Raw genomic sequence first — 20,252 nt, 5'->3', positions numbered from 1 at the left:
CACACGGAAAAAATGACAAAGTTTTTAGTTACTTATCAAATAGGTAGTAGTAACATATATGTAGAAAACAGGAACTTAGATGCCAACGAAAGAAAATAGGCTATCAAATGTTGTTTTGGGGACTTACCTTTATAAAAATATCACATTTAAAAATTCATACCATTTGTTGTTATTTAAAAAACAATGTCAATTGTGACGATTAACTGAAAGTCTATTATCTATGAATATAGTAGCGATATATGGTATCCAGCGGCAATGGCAGTGCAAAATTTTGACAATGACTGTAGTTATCATACTTCGAGTTTGTCCATGGAGACGGCAAAAGTCCTTTAGTTGGCCATAAAGTAAACTTAACGAAAAATGTTACTTAATTGATACCGAGGCGCAACCTGGAAGCATTGCTAAGTGTGCTCCTCGTTACTGGTTCATCGTTCGTCATCGTCATTGTTCGTAAAAACCGGGTCGCGGCAGGCAAATAATAAAATTAGTCTTATGTCTTCTCCCTTATTAACTTCGATGGATAAATAGCTAAACCTCCTTGCGCGTAACTGACGTTTGTTGGAAAACCGATTTTTTCAGGCCATCGGATTTTAATTTCAAAAGTCATTGACCAATCCCAGTTCATATAATAACTATTATGACGTTTTCTATTGGCCAAAAGATTTAACTCTCTAAAAATCCGCGTGCAACCATATCCTGCTTAAATATTGTGCACTTTATTGAGCACAGATTAAACAAGCTAAATGACAAATAGAATAGATTGAAATGACAGATTGCACTTGAATTACCCTACAGTTTATTCTGTAACTTATTTTATTGTAGAGTTAAGCACTTTCAGGGTCAGTAACCAGTTTTTCGCAATCGCTCTATATTAGAAATAATCGAGTGTGATTACTTCTCATTTCCATCCTGTATACATACTTTTACTTATCAACCCAATAGGATTTTTCGACGTACTTGTCCCCGATCGTCTACATCGAATGTGAATACAATATAAAACAGATCATTCACACCTCTGCTTGCTTACAATTTCCCTGTATCATTTTACCAGCAAGTTGGCTACATTGGCTAAATACCCCGATAGTTGCAATCAGCATACATGCGTTGCGCCACGGCTTTGTTTCCCAACGTAACCCGAGCGCTGTGGGAGATGTGGCCATGCTGTTCTCACACGCACTCGATTAAGATTGCCTTAATCGATTTATTATCGATTAGCCCTTAACGTTTTATCTTTTGAAGGATATTGGTTAAACGCGATTTTAAATAACGAGCTGACACTGGTTCGTATAGTTTCTGTACTCTCTATAAACATGCACTTACGAGTATAATGTTACCTACCTATAAACAAACTTACCTAATATAAAAATTAATTGCTGTTTGTTAGTCTCGCTAAAACTCGCTAACAATTGTTGTAGTTCAGGGGAAGTTTAAAAGATTTGATTTCACGTGTACGAAGTTGCGGGCACAGCTAGTAATTCATTAAAAAACATTTTCAGGCAATAAGCTAGTTAGTTATAACCCTAAAGAAAATGAAGATATATCAAAGCCGGAGTTAGGAGCAATAAACTGAATTCATCATCATCATCATTTCAGCCATAGGACATCCACTGCTGAATATAGGCCTCCCCCAATGCTTTCCATGTTGATCGATTGGTAGTGGCCTGCGTCCAGCGCTTCCCTGCTACCTTTACGATGTCGTCGGTCCACCTTGTAGATGGACGGCCCACGCTGCGTTTTCCGGTACGCGGCCTCCATTCCAGAACCTTTCTGCCCCATCGGCCGTCAGTTCTGCGTACTGTGTGCCCTGCCCATTGCCACTTCAGCTTGCTAATCCGTCGGGCTATGTCAGCGACTTTGGTCTGAGTGAATCTGAGTTAATGTTAAATATTTATCTAACTCTATTCACATTTACTCTAATGCGGCCGCTACAGTGGCATATCAAAGTAAAAACAATATCTTATGTAGTTTGTAATAGGTACTATTTTTAAACAATAATAAACATTTATTGGCCTCGATTAATTCTGCTACTTTATTACTCATGAAGATCCTAAACAATAATATTGTTAACTTTTCATCCACTGTCAATAGTGCGTCACGTTTGCGGATCGATGTTGAAATCGACACGGTATCGATCCACGATCGCGTTTTGTGTAATCGATTCTTAACATACAATGTGCATCAAGATTCACGACCTGTGCTTCTCAATCTGCTAGGTACTTATTCCTACATAACGTCTCTACGGCAAGAGTATGACCCTCTCTAATTTACCAGAGACAAAATGAGAATTTGGACTACACTCCCTAACGTGGCCAGCCGAGTTGGGGAACACATTTCTTCCTTAGTCACCTCATAGAACTCCCATGGGAAGAGTGGGGATGGACCTTTACTCTTTTTTTTTCGGGGAAAACATGCATTGAATTGCATACCTACCCTGCGGGGACAGGGTAGGTTATGTGGGGCTCACCAAGTCAGAAGGACAAAGGCATACTCACTAAAAAGACCCCGGTGCTCCGTCATTCGCCTTAAGTGGGAAGGAAATGTGGGATTCCGGACAAAGCCTTCACTACCACAGTCCCTCCCGGTGATTGAATGCCTACACGGCGGGCCCTACAGGCCCCCCAGTACGAGGGGTAACGAGACCAGCTAGGAGCACACAGCTGTTCCCGTCCGACGGTGGTGGTGACCTGTGCAATGCAGGCGGGGGCGCCCCCACGCCCCCGGCCCGCTGGCCATCACCGAGGAGAGGAAACTGGAGGCGGTCATACTGTCGCCTCCTCTAACCCCTCCGCCGTCGCCAGAGCGAGGGCCTGTTTGGATCATCCTCGCGCTCTCGCTCCGCAACCTCCTTCTGTGATATCGTCAATACGTCTTCGCAAAAGGAGGACCGAACTTTACTCTGCAGGAACCCATCACTTAAATTAGGGGTGCGTTAACTTTTGAGAACCACAGAATCACAAAGGTACAGTGCGACTGAGATACAATCTATCTCTCAACTGCTTACTATTCATAGCTTTTGGAATGCAAAAGAATAACTCGATGATTTATTTCTCTGTGCCGAGTCAGTTCGATAACATCTTTGCGATTGTATGTTAAACTGTTATTTACATTTGTATTTATGCAATTTGGCTATTGTAATTATGAAATGTAATGCGATTTTAAATAATAAAGCTTTGGATGAGAATACAAGGTGTTATCAAAGAATCTGAAGTCTCATATACTACTTATGGCGCTATTTTAAATTCATTTTGTGGGCGAAAAACGGTGCAGTCTTATAATGTAGAATAAAAATAATACTGAACAATCTGAAGAATAGGTCCAAAGTTCCAAACAGATGATTAGGTTTTAAAATGATTCTTTGTTTGGTTTGTACCATAGTTTGTACCGTTTTAAATTGCTCCTTGTCATTAAATCTGCCATTTGAACGTATTACCGAGAATGCGAAAGAACAAATTAGTCCGCTAATCGTCCAACGTTGGATTTGTTAATTATCTTTAAATTCATATTCATTATCTTACGGGGGGGTCTAGATTAGTACTCTAAGATCACGACTTGCGCCACATGGCGCAAGAATTGTACAGCAGGCATATGATTTTAAATACCATTTTGAAATTCATATCTTGGGTGAATGAGTGTGAATTATCATCATCATCTCAGCCATAGGACGTCCACTGCTGAACATAAGCCTCCCCCAATAGTTTCCATGTTGCCCGGTTGGTAGCGGCCTGTGTCCAACCCTTGAGTGTGAATAAGTTTGACATAATGTTGTATTGTTGTGTTGTGGGAGAGGATAGTGAAAGAAGTTGCAATATAGATAAAGTTTACCTCTAAATTCAATAAGTACATTAATGTGTATGTATGTATGTATCAGCTGTATCACTTATTAAGTGTTTACAAGATCCGTATCAGATTGAATCGGGCCACGTTTTTGACATTTAAAGATTTTTTAGCTGACAATAATTTAAACAAAATAATACTCGTAATATTTTCCCCCTTAACCATAGAGCCCTTAACAGATAAATCTCTATCGCATTAAAAGTGGTTTAACTGTCAAAATGTAAATCAAACTTTATTGAGTAACAAATAAGTACTCGTACAAAAACCTTACAGTAGCGAAGCAATCTAAATAAGAACCCACTTAAGCTATTTAGAAGTGGCTGCATTTACCGTATTGCACTCAAATCGGTCACAGAACTTAGTAAAATTACCCCACGACTTGCCATTCGGTACAGTCAGCCAGGAATAAGCTCATTCAGGCTATACTTCATTCCAAAAATAAGTATCGAAAAGAGAGATTGATTAAGGTCTGAAAGCTTAGGTATCCATCATCATAATTTCAGCCACAGGACCTCCACTGCTGAACATGGGTCTCCGCCAATGACTTCCACATCGCACGGTTGGTAGCGGCCTGCATCCAGCGCCTTCCTGCTACCTTTATCAGGTCTTATTATTTTTCTTTTAGTTGTGTTACGCAATTTTTGATATCCACAATAGTTCCTGCGAACTGTACCCCACACACAATGCATCAAGCGTCAAGGTAGTAGCTAGGTACTTTTAGTTATTTCGTGGCATCTCACCTAGGTTTCTTCATGTCAATGCAATGTAGCAGTCAGAATGTTCTCTACTATTTTCATTGTATTATGCTTTGTCTATGAAATAAAGTATTATTTTTATGTTCGACTGTACTCGCATGATTAAACCTGAACGCATTTAATCGAACGGATTTATTGGCAGTCAATTTTGAACGATTGACTCGAGACTATCGAGTAGTATCGAGATAATAGCGCAATATCGATGCTTTTTATTACCACGATTTATTTACGGAAGTTAAAAGTAGTTCATGGGAAGTACTTCCATGGTTTACGTAAAAATACGTCATAAGCTGTTGTCTAGTGCGTAAGAGAGTTATCTCAACAGTGTCAAAAGTACTGGGTTCGGTTTCTAAATAGGACATAAGTGCATAATCTAAAATTAGGTAGTAGATTATTGTTCCCTTAACACAGCTTATTTATTTACAATCTTTCACTTTAATTGTTACAACCCAAACGTTTTAAGAAGAATTTTTTGACTGCTGTTGATTTTGAGACTGGAAATTCCGTTTGCTTGATGCTGATCTTCTCTGAGCTGAGCTGATCTGAGTTTTACTGAGTTTTAGATATATGCTGTAAGTGACACTGTAAACCAGGGGTGGCCAACTTGATTAAACATAAGATCAACTGTTTACTAACGAAACCCTGGGCGATCTATCACTTACATACTTCTTGAAATCTTAAATGAAACAGCATAGTTTAGTACAAAATCATGTAGTATTTTTTGCCTTGTAACGATCGACTGGACTAATATTCGCGTCGCGATCGACCGGTTGATTTCGACAATATTTGTAGACTACAAGAAACACGGAAAGCCTTCGATAATTTTCACAAAAAGTTTAATACAGTATCAGCGTCAAAAAAAATAGTATTGCCTCAAGTCTCGACAATGTCGAAAGTAAAACGGAAGCTCAAATTGTCATTTGATTAGAGTTATTTATATGTCGTTTGCGGCGAATGCACTTACTTTTGTTAGGCCGGTTGCGACAAAACACATCTACTCAGTACCTCTAGCACGAAAAACTTTCAACTTCGAATCGTTTGCGTATTCGAATCGCCATCAAAAGAAAACTGCAACAGCGCCCTTGTGAACGTGTCGTAAAGTGAACTTAGTATGAGAAATGGTTGCACGAAGCTTATTTTGAGAATCAAAATAATTGTCACGTTATCGTTTAATTCGAAGGTTGAGTATCGAATTTTGTCGAATTCGCAAACGATTCGAAGACAAAAGTTGTTCTGAATGCTCGAGGTACTGTGTAGCGCCAATGGACTTTGGAAATTGGGTGCAGTGACAGAACGTCAGACTCTACATTTTTGTTGCAAAATAGAGTGTATTTATAACTGCATAAAGACGTCACCGTGTTTAGCTTGATAAGTTGTGACAAAATTATTTAATTTTGCGATAAAATATCGGTTTACTAAATTACTTGTCAGAGAAAGCTTGTTACCGAAACCGCATAGGTACTTAATACTCATAGCGCCAAAATGTACTTAGGTACCGTTATTATGGAAAATTATCCTATCCTACTACGTGGGACACTATTTAAGTTGTAAGCCTAACTATGAAAACAAAGTAGTATATTATTAAAATGGTATTGATTGCGTTTATTGGTATTGTCTTTCATGATTTATGTACTTTTTAATGTGTCCGAAACACTTTTCATAGCATTTTTTCCACTCAGCTTGAGGCACCTCCAAAACATGGTTTTTGACCGCACCGACAGTTGCTTCTGGCTACATAAATCGCTGTTCACGCATTTAATTTTAATATAATAGGTACCAAAAGAAGTGTTTAGATTCCAAGCAAGAATTTTGTAGCGTTGGACCTGTTTATTTCATATTTTGAGTGTTCAAATAGTCAGTTGTTTGACGAGACGTGTAAAAGCTCACATTTTCGTCACGAATGGCGATTCGACTATGCTGGCCAGTTTCCCTTATTAAACTGAAGACTTTTGGAAAAAAAGTGGCTGTTTACTATTAAGAATTAACCATTCTACATTTCTCTAGTGACGTTTCTGTCATATAATCGGATATTTCGGAAAAATAGGCGACCGTAAGTTTCAAAGTGTTCCGAGCGCATGGGACTTTTGTTGGAATTGGTTCATCTTAAATCACCTCCATAGTCGATAGCTGTTTATTTTCAGGATCATTATGCATAGATCCTTAATTCGTCAACTGTCACAATTTTAAAAACGGCTTTTAAAGCTTTTTAAACGTATTTATCAAACATTTCCAAGGACTAAACGACACAAGCGTCCTATTGAGCGTTTGAAAAATTTTGTGACATCCAGCGAGAAAAAAACGTATTAACCATAATATGTTCATACAATATTTTATTACTGCTGGTGGAATTAATGCCTAGGATTATCTCAATCCTACGATATATCACATGACGAGGTTTGTCTTCCATTTTTCTGACAACATCAATGTTTTCCGCCACTATTAGTCATTTTGGACGACTTTCGCAAAGTTCACTGGTGAGCCAATGACATACAATATTTATACTTCTTAAACTAGCGTTTTACAATAGTAAAGGACAGATCTTTATCACCAAAAGTGAAATTTGGCTGATCGCTTCAGTTTTGTATTGATTAACCACGTCGAAAGTCATAATAAATCTTCGCGCGTAAATTTCCTCAAGTCAATTCCATGTTTTTGTAGTCAAGATAATTTTCAATTCAATGTTAATAATACAAAACGTGCTCAAATGATAAAAAGTTTTGAATAAGGTTGTAGTCAAAAATGTCAAACTTTTCATTAAAAGTATCAGATGTCGTCTAACAACACGTTATGTTGTCGAGGCTCACAACTTAAATAGTGCCCTAGTATCCTACTTCCTACTAATGTTATAAATGCGAAAGTTTGTGTGGATGTCTGGATGTTTGTTACTCTTTCACGCAAAAACTACTGAACGGATTTTGGTGAAACTTTACAGTATTATTGTTTATAACCTACATTAACATAAAGGCTATAATTTATGCCGATCTGTGACACTAAATTTCACGCGGGTGAAGCCGCGGGCAAAAGGTAGTCTTCTATAAATTAATACCTACTAAACTTTCTTTTCAACCGACTTCAAAAAAGGAGGAGGTTCTCAATTCGACCCGTATGTTTTTTTTTTTTCTATGTTTGTTACGCGATAACTCCGCCAATTATGAACCGATTTGAACAAATCTTTTTTCGGCGTATAGGTAATACCTCAAGGGTGGTCCCATTTAAATTTAATAATAGAAAAAACAACCCCCAAGGGTGGAAAATTGGGGATGAACTTTTTTATACGCAATATCTCCGCCGATTATAAATCAATTTGAACGATTATTTTTTTGTTGAATAGGTATTATCAAAAGGGTGGTTTCATGCGAATTTGAAGAAAATATTTCACCCCCAAGGGTGGAAAATTGGGGATGAACTTTTTTATACGCAATATTTTTAATTTTTAGTTTTTTTTGTGTTCACGCATTTGAAGTCGGTTTTATTTTTTTTAAAAGTTAATTATAACTTAAAAGTAATGAATAATTAAGGTGACGATAACCGGAATTTGGTGTCGGACTGGTGACTCTAGAGTCGGTGTTTAGATCTCAAACACAGGCATTCTTAGTTGGAGGGTTAATAATTATAATCTATACTAATATTATAAATGCGAAAGTAATTCTGTCTGTCTGTCTGTCTTTCTTGCTTTCACGCCTAAACCACTGAACCGATTTTGATAAAATTTGGCATATAGATAGTGTTAGCGACGTCAAGAATAGTCGAGATTAATGTTGGCAACATCATGTCAATTAGTTCAAATCAACTAATTAATCTGTTTCGTAATTAAGAAAATGAACTTGAAATTTTCGCCAAAAAGGCAATACCGTAGCGAAAACCATCAGGCTCTCTCGCTTACTCACTCGGTAGGCCTCTTTCTTGCATTGTCTGATCTCTCACTTCCACAAAATAGCTTCTCTTTCACACTTTTCTGGAAAATCTGGAATGTTCAGGAAAAAATAGAGAAGAAACGAGACAGAAATATCGGACCTCTCGCTTCGAACATTCTAGAGCGTGAGATAGCAATATGTTTTGTCCTTGTCTTGCACGGATGGTCCGTTGCGCGAGGCAATACCGTAAAGAGAGCCGTTTTAGGATTTTTGTTAATAACTTCGCCAATTTTGGGAATTTTTAGATGAAACTTTTTGTATAATGTACATAATTTAATTACGCATCTGTAGAAAATAAGAAACCATTGTAAAAGTACCTGCCAGTTGGAGAAAATTAGCAAAATCTGTGGATTTCCCGAAGACAGGGATAGCAATAGCGTGTGAAAGCGGGACGGAGATAGCCGCTCCCCATAAATACGGAATGAACCGCTCCAGCTGGCATGTATTGTTTTGTTCAGTTCAGAGAACAAGTGCTCCAAGCAACAAGTGATCTGAAGAAGCAAGAACTGAGAAAAGGAAGCGAATAATAAACGCGAGAAGTCTCAGCAAGTGAAATAGTGGTTTTATTCCTGCAAGTAGCACCTACTACGCCTGACATAGTAAGGGCAAGCTCTCAACGGCAGTCATCATCGTCCGGTCAGCGCTCTCGAACACACACAAACGCATACAGTCCACTGCAGTCCACCACAGATAGTTTGAGTCCCGGGAAAGGACATAGAATAGTTTTTATCCCGGTTTTTCAAACAGGGACGCGCGTGACAAAGTTTTTCTGTGACAGACAAAATTCCACGCGGGTGAAGCCGCGGGAGGAAAGCTAGTCAGTAATACCTTAAATAATACTAAAATGTTGTCAACCTCTAATAAAAATAATTTACTTAATCAAACTTTTTGCATCACATTACTAGACGTAGTTATGACTCTAATAACGAGATATTTTAACCTTGAATGTATTATTTAGAGCGGATATTATGTTTTTACAAAACACATAATGTGCTACTACATATGCTGTCATTAGTTAATTTTATGCATATGAGTAATGTGTACTTGTTGTGGGTAATTTGATATTTCATTTGCATACGAAATACTAGCTACTTTATTACGAGCATAAAATATGATAAGAGATATAAATTATATTAATGATCGATAAAATTGGTCGTAGTAGTTTATTACTTTGGATAATCTTTGAGTGAAATAGGTGTGAAATAGTGTTGTTCAAATATTAATAGAAAATGTCTCTAGTCTCTAACAAAAACTTGTTTCGGTTTAAAATTGATGATTAAAAGTTGTTGGATCGTTTCAGCCAAATGACGTCCACTGCTGGACAAAGGCCTCCCCCAAGGTTTTCCACAATGAACGGTCCTGCGCTGCCCGCATCCAGGCTCTTCCCGCGACCCTTACCAGATCGTCGGTCCACCTAGTAGGAGGCCTGCCCACGCTACGTTTTCCAGCCCGTGGATTAAAAGTTGTTGGATAATGCATTTAAATTAACGCATAATATTGTCTAGTTACGCAGTTATTATTTTAACACATTCAGATTATAGTAGATACGAGTATATTTTCGTTAATAACGTAATATCATATTTACATTATACATATTGCAACGAATTGTAATGAAATGAAGCTTAATAGCAAAAATCTAGTTATTTACACAGTTCAGTAACTATTTTTTGCTAGTGTGATAATCACTAGTTCAACGAGTAGTTTTTTACAAAACCAACATAGTTATTAAAAAGACAGTGAATGCAGGTTTCACGGTATACGGGCGAGTCGGTGAACCGAGAGATGTCGGTCGCGATATTGGCACATTTTTTACTTATTTTGTTCGAATGTATTATACGAGTCAAATATCGTAATGGTTGCATGATAATTGTGTTATGAAACGTAATTTCGAAATTAGTTAATTTTGTCGAGGTCTCTTTTTACGAACTGCATGTCAACTCGTTTGGGTATAAATGTACATTGTACATAGTACAAATTAGCTACAGGTTACCTAGCTATTACCTAGCAGGTTGTAGATTTTGATGTGTGTCTTATGTGGCCCAACCTGCTGGACGAAATAAGGTCAAGCATGTAGGTCATTTAAAGAAAAAAAAACTTCTGGATCATTTAAACAGAGTAAGATTTCACGTAGATGTTTTGACCTAATCGGCATCAAATCGTTCTTATAAGTTTATCATCAATATTTTTAATAACTACAGTATGACCATTAGCCTAGCCCCTGGTCACCTTTACCCATGACGCAACCAAAATAATGTTGCCATACTCATTCAGACATTAAAATCGGTCACATTGCACGAATATGCCCGACATTTCACTGAATTACCAACAATTATAGTTCGCAAGATCATGAATCTAATATGCCTCAGGCTCTGAATCAAAGTAGGGCAATGTTTCTCAAACGTTGTGTCAGTTGTGATTCATGTCTATTAATCGATATAGTGATTTAAAATTAATAACGAAGTCCCTTCCGCATTATTGTCACGAAACTTTAGTAAAGTTAAGATTTAAGAGTAAAAGCGCTCATAAAGAGCTTTCATAAAATAATTGAAGATTTTTAAAAGAAGGCGAAATGAAAATTGTATATTACTTACTACTAAAGTGGGTTTTATGGCCTGCTTTCAAAATAATTTTCTTGGCAAACCTAAAACTCTACCTAAGAAGATGAAATAACACTTTTTATTAATTTTTTAATAAAATCAATCAAGTTTGGGAGCCGCTGCGTACGCTCTCAGTTGAGTGAGTTATTTATCGATTGCCGAAAGTGGATCGATCTTGTAGATCATTGATAATGTCACCAGATCACATAAACGGGTTGTTGCGATGTTTATATCGTTTTAATAGCCGATATTAAGATTCGATTCAAGGCTGTACCTACACTCGATCTGAAAAGTGGATCATCCAATATCATCTTAAGTACTCTGACAAATCGTTTAGAAAACTTGTTACCCTTTTAAAGCCGACTGTACACAACATACCAATTGGGAAACATCAATTTACCAGTTAAAGAGGATTTTTTCATATTGGTCGGTAATTTCGTAAGTAGGTACTTTGCATAAATTATTTAAATTTTACTTAAATTAATTGCGATTCAGTAATCATTAATTACTTAATGCTACATTAATTTAAGTATGGGAATAATTTCGCCTTCAAGTTCAATTAGCTAGCGTACTTTACAATATTTCAACATTTTGATAAAATCTTTAGGAAAATAGCTTTAGCGATCAGAAGCTGATTAAGCATTCAGATGCATGCTTGTGTTACAAGTGAGCTTACCACAATAGAGGATCGAACGAGCGTTTCTCGGATTTCGAGTCAGCCAGTTCACTTTGGGCTAAATTAGGTTCATCCAAAATTTAAATTATAAAGCGACCCTTACTATTTACCAACCCTATTCACAGGCGATTGGGCAAACGCAACTGCGAAATTTGGCCAACAATGCGTCGTTACTATCAGATGTGCGTTACCCAGTTGTAGTTATCTGGACGATATCTCCATCCCACCGTTATGGTTGACCACGACCTATAGCTATCAGTCATCTAAATGGGTTTGACAAAGAAATAAAAAGGTTTGAGGTCTGATATGTCTGAGTTTAAGCGACAGCAGAAATGATGATAGTGATTTTTGAACCGTTAGTAATTGTGACGTGACCATTTGACCAATCATAAGCAAGAGGAAGGGTAGTTAAAGTTAATAATATGCCTATAGATATATGTATAGAATGTGATTATTTAATTGGATACTTGATTATATTAAATGTTGTCCTTAAAATCTTCCTTTCCAGATCTTCTTGAAAAAAAGGACCTAATTACTAATTTCATTTGACTCCAATTACTTTCACTGTGTGATATCTTTATAGATAAAATACGTGATAGTTTTTTCTTTTTTATCACTCGATATTTGTTACCGGTGCCGGCGTAACAGGACGTGGTGCAAATATTACGTTCCTTTTAGATCTGTTACCCAATAAGCGAAAGTAGACAACACATTTTAAATATTAAATAGCGAACATATGAATAGGTGTGTATAGAATAGGTAGAGTATCCTACACTTAACATGTGGTGTGTAACTCTGTTGAATAGGGTTCCAAATTGTAACCAATTTCTATGTGGGAGTGTAACAATTAAGTATGCGTAGGTTGTAATGATCTAGTTTATTGTTTAATTATATTAATTAGTGCAGTGTTAAGCAGGCGGAAGTTATTGTTTGAAAGTATAATTGCCTATAATTCTATAATGTAATAATTGTCTAAATATAATATTAAATTGGGAGTTCTTTAGCAACAAAATAAATCAGTACATAAAGGAATTAGATAGCAATTAATCAAATTACGCCATTTCCAGCCATTTTTAGCCATTTTTTTTAGCCGGAAAACCCATTTCATCTTTAACATACATGACAAGTAATCATACGCCCATATTCACAAATATTATTATGAAGTCTTACAGTGCTCGTGGACGCACAGGGTGACACACTAACCAATCACAGACCTTTATTTAACACTGTGCGTTCGATTTGCTACTACAGTTAAGCAAGTACCGTCTGTGAATACGAGTGATAATGCAATATGAACATAGACTCTACCAACTGTAGACTTATATTTAAAACAGTGACTTTTTAATTGACTTCAACATTTTCCTGCTTTGAATTTTCTGTGCGTTTGAACCGTTCCCAACAAACTCTAGAAAGAACTTGTAATATAGTTACTACTCATTCTTAACACAATAAAATTAAGAAACAATGCAGTGTGTTGCAAGATAACTGCGCACGCGTCCGTTGGCAAACAGACAGAGATTAATGTTCTAATTAGCTGCCTTTCGGTGTACGATGGTCACTGCAGTTGCGACAGGTTCCTATTGATTGTACATGCAAAAATTGGGGCAGATATATTAATCGTATACTTATTGACAAACAGACAGACAAAGTTAATAATTAATTAAATTGTGTGTATACAGACAATAGATGTCATAAAGGTTCAACTAAGCGTCAATCATCAGATAATAGTAAAGTGCTCTTACAGAAATAAATGTTAACCAATGGAATGCGTAGAAGATTATCCCAAAGAAGTCTAAGGCTGGGTTGCACCATCTTACTTTAACATTGACAAACGTCAAAAATCTGTCAAACTCTATACAAAAAACACCGTTATAGTTACGGTCAAAGTTAGGTGATGCAAGCTCAGCCTAAATGTACAAAAAATCGAGAAATAGTTTCATGTGTGCAAATATAAAATTAAAAAGTATCAGTTAGTTATGTAAGTAATTCTTCTTCACGTTTATTTATACGTAACAAAGTTTTGAAGAAACGAATGATGTTTCCAAAGGACTAAAGAACTAACGAGTATTATTCACTTAACTACGGTAAAAATCCATATCCTCGTTATCAAATAATAACTGTTTCTACACAATCTGAGAGTGTTTTTAATATCGTGTGGATTTCATCTCATTACGGACCCATGATTGTCCCGCGTCCCGCCATCCCCTGCCTGCGTGCGTATGAAAACACATACGTGACACAGAGCAATGGGGCGCAATCCCACGTGGGTGGTGCAATCCGCACAATATTAAAAAAACCCATAAAGGCAAGTTCAATAGGGATGTTTGCTGGGTAAAAAAGCAAGAGTTTTAATTAGCTTATCAAAAACTACTCGACACGTATTTTTCACTTTTTAAAACTAATGAAAATGTAAAGAGATAAATCTTGTCAAAGTTGTAAAGAAAAGGCCCGTGACGTCAGTGAGTGCGTAAAAGTGCAGCACTTTGTGACGCCGCGCGGAACTTCAACGCACTATAACTTTGTAATTATTTGTTTGATTGACAATTAAAAATATAGGTACGTGTCCAATATTTTTTTATACTAAAATTGACGGACTAAAAATTTTTTTTTAGGAAACTAGCCTATTACAAAACACCTCAAATGACTTCACAACATCAAGAACTATCGCCTCCATTCCGGTGACATTACAACAATGTGGGTAATAAATGTTAATACTAGAAACAATACGAAATTACACTTTCACTGTTACAAGCAACATGGCAATAAAAAGCACGGTGACGTCACCGCAATGACTTAATGTTTGGGCACTTTCGCTGTTGACTTAGATGCGCGTGCACGCGTACTTACAAATGAATTGTTACTGTTCAATGGAAAATTATCACGAAATTAATTAACGGACAAATGCTTTGAAAACGTTCAGGAACGATCTGTGAGTTTGCTAGTTTTAAATCAACCTTAAAGTCGAGTAAATTATTGTTTTCTGTGTCAAAGTAGGTATCTGAATTAGTGGATATTTAATATCTATGAGTATTTAGATCATTCAACGACTGTTTTGTAGGAATCTAACTTTGGGGCGTAGTGATGATGAAATTGAACTGTAACCAATTTTAACTAGAGGTCTATTACCATTCAAGTTTTAACTCTAGTTCTGGTTTTTAAGATCCATTCATGGAAAAAAACTTCTCTACATCATAGATATTTTATATTTTTTATATTTTTAGTCCTATTTTTTATCTGATATTTTTCTGTATATCAAAATTGTTTGTTTCCTTAGTACAAATAAATAAATAATACGAACAGCAAGGGACTGGAATTCGCTGCCTGCTGCTGTATTTCCCGAACACTATAATACGGGCCTTTTCAAGGCGAGAGTGAATAGGCATTTACAGGGCAGATATGTACTAGACTGCATCTCATTTAACATCATTGCGGTCAAATAGCTGCCTTGTTTTGCATAAAAAAATAGAGTTAACTTCCGGAAAATTTTCCGCCCAATTCCGTCTCGCTTTTCCTCGCCGCGTGGCCTACGTTACGTCACTCACGCGCAACTCCTTGGTATTCGGCCATTTTGTAATTAAGATCTACTTACTATACCGTGATAATGAAGGTTATCGCGGTACTTTCCAACGTTGCAAAAGTAACGTGAGTGGGTTTGTGGTTACTTAGGTAAAGATGAAGTAGGTTAATATTTTCGACGTTTGTATAATCGAGTGCAACGCAAGATTTGGGATTGGTTGGGTGATCTTTCCGATCGTATTATGTGATATTATAATATTGAATAATTAATCTTCATATTTATAATTATGGCTTATTCTCTCACATTATGATAATTCTTTAAAATGTCAATCTCAGAACTGTGATTGATAGCACCAAAAAACGATGACGCCTTCCACTAATCTGCTTTGAACTCTTGAACGAATTCGATTCTATGTCTGTAAGTAACTTTTACCACCACAAATTGAGAGTAATGCTGATGTTATAGTCTCTCTCTCTCTCTCGAATTATATTACTCCAGGTTACCGATTGCCAATTCCAAGCGGTCAATATGAAAATCATTGGGGTAGACTTATATTCAGTAGTAGACGTCCTGTAACCGAATTGATGACTCTACTATTGTCCCCACCTTTCTTGGTTGCTTAAATACGTAAGTGGGTGGCCGGGGGGGTTTGTAAACATAGTTCTCTTTAGTGGATACTTAACCTTGATGACCCTAGCGATGATCCATTGCTCTAGTAGCATAATAACCGCATAATAGTGATCTAATAACCGTTGCGTCACCGGTGAACGGCCGAGGTGCTCGTGAACCCGCGGCCTTGTCAATACCGTGGGATTATTGGACGCTTTGGAATCATCATCGGATCATCTGTCTACGCTGGTTGTCAGCGATCGTGGAGGTTTACGGTAGAACCGTTACCTAGAATGTATAAGTCATGGAAATGTCACATTTCCTAAGAGCTTATGTAGATGTACCTATTGATGTTATCCTTGAACCCAGGGTCTGTCTGCTTATAAGTTTTTGGTTCTGGTCATTACAAAATTCATGTATCCTGATGACGTAGGGCATAGGTCTAAGTACAAATAAGACCGGTCGCTCTAAGTGTCAAATGGCAAAGAATTCCAGATAGATGGGATACAAAAATACCGCATGTTTTCTTAGAAAAATTAACGAACGTTACAAATGAGATAAGAAACTATCAAAAAACATTAACAATCTCGATATATCATAATAACCCAGACTGCTGAACTACCTAATTCTAGTAAACTCTAACGGGCTCGTTAACTTATTTGTCAATAGGATGCAATTATTTCTTCAAATCACATACAGACAGAAATCTATCTATATTTATATATGTCACCGGAAAATAACAAGACACGTAAGTTGATCAATTTTCTAGGTAGTTGATCAACTCTCGGAAAATAATAAATGGCAGTTGAAATGTACTATTTAACGCATTGAATTTTAGCTAATTGGTCAACTTACGGTACCTAGCCGTAATTTAATAATTAACTATATTGCTACAAGTAAAATCATCCACAAATGGGCCAATCGTTGCCCAGTGTACTATTTGACGGTACACTATTATCCGTCACTTAATACACTTTTCTCTGATTGGTCAACAGCATTAATTATAACCATTTAGCAAGTGTTTATTCATAGAGTTACAAACACTTAGGGATAGGGATATTAAAGTTCGTCTATGCTATAAAGTTAAATAAATGAATCGTCTTGGTATTGCAAAAGCCATTTGTAATAATTATCAGGCGAGGATTGAAAGTCTACAAAGTCGACTTGTCCTCTCCTATTAAAGTCGTCAGAAATCAATGGTTTTACGACTATGCCACGCTTGGGAAAACTTTTCTTCGAAAGACATGTTTTACACAGCTTAAGAAAAATATTTATGGCCCATATTGGTACTAAATACTTATCTTTTAGGGCATAAATAATTTTGTCCCGCCGTCCATGACCAGTCTCAACGTGGGCATCATGTATTCGCTGGTAGAATTCAGCGCTAGGAACAATCCGTATCGTTGGATCAGAATGGGATTTTATTTTTAATATTTTATTTTCAACAATTGCTAATTTTACTACTGTAAATAAAGAAAAACAAGTACGGACTAGATAGATTTGTTTACGTTTAAACCGGTAATGGCGGCGGCCGGGTGGCGGGGAGCGGTATAAGAGCACGTGAGTCTTTTAACCAATCAACGTACACCTTGCCTTTGTCGGATGATTTAACGGCAAGACGCCGTAAATTAATCAACTTACTAAAATACATACCTTAAATAGTACATTACAAATGCCGTTTATTATTTTCCGAGAGTTGATCAACTACCTAGAAAATTGATCAACTTACGAGTCTTGTTATTTTCCGGTGACATATATATAAATAAAAATGAATTGATGTTCGTTAGTCTGATTAAAACTCGAGAACGGCTGGGCCGATTGAACTGATTTTGGTTTTAAAATGTTTGTCGTAGTCCAGGGTAGGTCTAAACGGTGAGCAAATAAGGAAAAATTGCGATGGCTTATTTATTGCCTTTAAGGCGGAACAGAGTTCGCCGGGTTAGCTAGTATAAAATAAATTTACTTCTGGCTTTGGAAGCTTAACGATTACTGAGGATTTAATTTTCATAATTAAGTGACAAAGTGTGTCAAATTAAGAGCAGGCGACAACCGAACGACCTTTCACCAAGTTTAAAATATACACTTGCTCAACATTGAAATATGCTTGTATATATTATTCAAGGATAATCAATTTTTATAGTCTAGGTTTCAAATGCTTGTGGGTGTGCATTACACAGCAATTTTGTTTGTTGTACTACGAGTATACTCATACATATTCTGTTTATAAATCTATGTAATCATCTAGATTCAAGTCCTCTTCTGATGTAGTGTATACATATGATAGAGGGTACAAAGATAAATTGGCAACTAAAATAGTAACAGTAATTTTTTTTATTGGTAAATATTTAGTCTATGTAGTTGTAGGTTCATTATTTGTATTATGTAACAGCGTTTAATAGAGATATTATTAACAAGCTGTGACTATATTTTGTCATCTAGTTCAGAAACTGGCGAGTGGCAAGAAAACCTTGGTGTTGCACCAAACGGTTATCGTATATCATTCATATTATAATTACCTTTTAAAAAAAATAAAACCGACTTCAAATGCGTGAACACAAAAAAAAACTAAAAATTAAAAATATTGCGTATAAAAAAGTTCATCCCCAATTTTCCACCCTTAGGGGTGAAATATTTTCTTCAAATTCGCATGAAACCACCCTTTTGATAATACCTATTCAACAAAAAAATAATTGTTCAAATTGATTTATAATCGGCGGAGATATTGCGTATATAAAAGTTCATCCCCAATTTTCCACCCTTGGGGGTTGTTTTTTCTATTATTAAATTTAAATGGGACCACCCTTGAGGTATTACCTATACGCCGAAAAAAGATTTGTTCAAATCGGTTCATAATTGGCGGAGTTATCGCGTAACAAACATAGAAAAAAAAAAAAAACATACGGGTCGAATTGAGAACCTCCTCCTTTTTTGAAGTCGGTTGAAAAAAACATACGGGTCGAATTGAGAACCTCCTCCTTTTTTGAAGTCGGTTGAAAATAAATTGTAATTTGTCAAAGTTTTTATTGTCCAGTATTAACGTGGGTATAAACACATGCACACGCAGGTACCATAGCATTAACTATAAGTTCAAGGGCCCTGTCATAGCAAATACGATAGCGATCAAAACCGTAATCACAGCCAAGGGTAATGTCATGTTTAATTACTTTACGTCGTTTATCGCTGTCGAAACATGTTTACATGTCAACACTTTGCTTGATGGGCTTAATTATCAAAACAAAATATAAAATAAAGTACGCTATTTCGTTAATTATAAAAGTCACGCGCACATTTCTTAAATGTTAACTAATTCCTAATTTTTAAAATAATTTGAAATGAAATAGAGCGTTAAAACGAATTACATTCTTCAATAACTCAAAAAAAATAGTGAATTAATAAGCAAACAAGAATAAATATTATGAAGTGTAGGAAATTGAATCCGTGTAAAATATTGCAGTAAATGAAGTAGAAACTATTACATTTGTTATCAAACATTCTGAATTTCGAAATATAGCAAGAATATTTCGAAACTTGTTATTCAGTTTCCAAATTCTATTTCAGTCGGTCCAGCGATTAAAATGCGAGACAAACTAATTAGGTCTTATTGCCTGTTATTAGAGGTATAACTTTGCACTAACTTGTATGAGTGTTGTAAATGTGTTATTTGCTTTGTATACCTATCTTCGTTTCAGCCAAATGACGTCCACTGCTGGACAAAGGTTTTCCACAATGAACGGTCCTGCGCTGCCCGCATCCAGGCTCTTCCCGCGACCTTTACCAGATCGTCGGTCCACCTAGTACGAGGCCTGCCCATACCTATCTACATAAAATATATTAAAAGCTTTCGTAAACATAATTTTTGTTTGCAATTAGGCTTTCAATGGTAATTTTATTCTGAACAGACAAAGTTAGATGCACTTTATTCTATTTTAATGATATACTCAAGGAGCATTTCATTTAAAAAATATTTCCACCACCTGGAGAGAATTATGGTTTTTAACGTTAAGGCGAATTTTAGCATAGGATCAGCCATCGGATTAACATTTTGTTTTGACCAACGATCTTTTAAAGGTGGCTAGGAAATGGCTTCTTGCAACCATGCTCTAGAGGTATAATCAGCAATGAATCTACCCCTGATATAGAAAACACTGAAAACCAGCGTCGTGGCCTTCCTCACCACGGGCCACGGCATATGCTGAGTGGGGTCCTATTGCGATTCGCATCGCTGTGCGACAGGATGGCACTGTTCAGTTTCCTTTCTCTTCCATTGTATGTTTTATGTGTTACCTCTGTCTTGTTTGCTTTCTTTATTTACTTATTTTGTCTTTTGTGATGTCCATAGCAAGATATGTT

The 20,252-nt window shown here is 36.5% G+C and overlaps 1 protein-coding gene across 1 annotated transcript in view; it reads left to right on the top strand.

The window, feature by feature from the left end:
* LOC135073003 (histone-lysine N-methyltransferase 2B-like) overlaps positions 1–20,252 on the top strand; it is a 74,346-nt gene that overhangs the window by 43,082 nt on the left and 11,012 nt on the right. The window lies entirely within an intron of this gene.

The sequence above is a fragment of the Ostrinia nubilalis genome, chromosome 6, assembly GCF_963855985.1.
Source record: "Ostrinia nubilalis chromosome 6, ilOstNubi1.1, whole genome shotgun sequence".
Lineage (NCBI taxonomy): Eukaryota > Metazoa > Arthropoda > Insecta > Lepidoptera > Crambidae > Ostrinia > Ostrinia nubilalis.
This window is presented reverse-complemented; position numbering and strand designations above follow the sequence as displayed.